The sequence below is a fragment of the Triturus cristatus genome, chromosome 4_2 (assembly GCF_964204655.1).
Source record: "Triturus cristatus chromosome 4_2, aTriCri1.1, whole genome shotgun sequence".
Taxonomy (NCBI): Eukaryota; Metazoa; Chordata; class Amphibia; order Caudata; family Salamandridae; genus Triturus; species Triturus cristatus.
The window spans coordinates 393,414,283-393,416,170 of record NC_140586.1 but is presented as its reverse complement, the minus strand read 5'-3'; the positions used below and the strand labels follow the sequence as shown (position 1 = coordinate 393,416,170).

Here is a 1,888-nt window from a genome sequence, read left to right as displayed (position 1 = left end):
GACTTGGACACTAAACTACTCCAGAGAGAAGCCATGCTCATTATCAAATTTAACACGTCGGTAGACGGACTGAATGAACTCTCCGAGATATATAACTTATGAGTGGCATTTATTCAGTTACCGAGCAAAATCTCGTCCTCATACCACAGATGTGAAACACTTCAAACCATATGCGCAGTGGTTGCCCTACGTAGCAAGACACTTCACATAAACGATTTGACTGGATTTAGTCCAACCAGCGCTCTCCACTTCGTTCTTTCACCACTGATATAATATACTCAAGTCATATGCGCAGTGTTGGCATTATGCAGCAAGACATTTGACGCTCACGTTTTGACTTGATTCAGTCCAACTAGCGCTCTTTACCAAACTAACGCGCTAGCTTTGGCGTTTCTGCCATTTGCAAACCTCTTTCAAACTACAGATTCTCTAAACACCTCCGGTCAGACTACGACTCCCAGAAGCCTTTCAATCACGCCCTTTGCGTATGGGTTAAAGATGCCCCAATAGGATTACAGGTACCTAATGGATGATTAACTCCCAGAAAAAAAGACACGGACAACGCCGGTTCTCCAGGTAACAGTTCCTCGCTTTCAAAATAGATTACACGAACACCGTAGGACTTTCCTGGCATTAGTAACCTGACGTAGCCCCTTCTTCTCCTTTAGAGACTTTGACTGTGGCATAATCTGCAAAACGGCCGGCTAAACCCACGCCGCGCTTGTTCCTGCTCCGGACATCAGACGACCGAGCAGTAGATCTTTCCTCCATTCCCCCCTCCCTTGGAGGTAAGCGCTCTGAGACCTTTTCAAAACATTTTAGGTCCACACATTGTTGGCGATAGGACGCGCCCTCATTTTATGTCGCTCTTGCTTTCAGATATCGTTCAGTACCTATCAACGCTCGGAAAACCCCGTGGTTGTTTCTGATTGTAGACAGAATCACCTTCAGTTAACCAGACACCGTTCTACACACCCGTAAGCCTCTCTAATAATAACCAGACTACGTGTTTATGTCGTCTCTATGTCGTATGGGTGTGTATATCACTAAAAAGGATGTAAGGTGGCGATCTAGATTAGACTCCACAGAAATAGGTAACCTTGTCGGCTTTCCCTTTCTTTAGGGTTTGGGCTGAGTTCTCCGTTCCTTAGACTAAGGTAAGATTCCCTTTTTGACCATGCGATTTTTCACTTACAAAGTGGGCCAGCTTAGTAAATCTTGTTTCTCTGCTTTGTTTGCAGTCTAGTGTCGGTCCTGATGAGAATCCCTGCCAACTAAGGGATTCGAAACGTGTAGACCTTGTTTTTTCTACGGCCAATCTTGCAAAAAAACAGCATTAAGCTTCATCATTATGTACAGTAGTGGTTTGATGGCCTTTGTGTAAAGATTATTCATTGAAGATTTCTGTCGTATGTTGTATATTATTGTGGGTGCATGAGTAGTATGAGTAGTATGAATGTTGGCCTCATGGGTGAGTGTATGAATGAACACAGTGGTGTCTAAGTGTTTTCAATATTGTCATTTTCAAGTCAAGTTTTTTATGTTTTTTGTAATGAATATGTACTGTTTCAGTTAAAAATGTTTCTAAACGTGAACTAAAAAGATTTTTCACAGGATTAAATCCAACGAAACAATTGGTTGTCAGTGCCCTTGTTTTATTCAGGCCACGGGAATTGTAGGCAAATTTACACGCAGCATTGGCTTGTTTTTTGTTCTTTCATTGACTCTGCAGCACAGCATATGTATGCGTCAATCTGTTGTCCTTTGTTTGATTCTTCTATTTCCAGCTCCGGGCGGTGCAAAGCAGCTGACGTGGGCCCAGTTACAGGTAAGTGCAATTGGATGACACTGTGGATGTACAAACTTTGTAAATACGTGGTGCGGGTGC

At 43.0% G+C, this 1,888-nt stretch overlaps 1 long non-coding RNA gene across 1 annotated transcript; it reads left to right on the top strand.

Annotated features, from left to right (window-relative positions):
• The first annotated feature begins 537 nt into the window (after window positions 1–537).
• LOC146833934 (uncharacterized) lies at window positions 538–971 on the top strand. The gene is made up of 3 exons (XR_014960294.1): window positions 538–576; window positions 669–788; window positions 880–971. It is a non-coding gene; the product is annotated as an uncharacterized LOC146833934 (long non-coding RNA).
• Window positions 972–1,888: the final 917 nt, after the last annotated feature.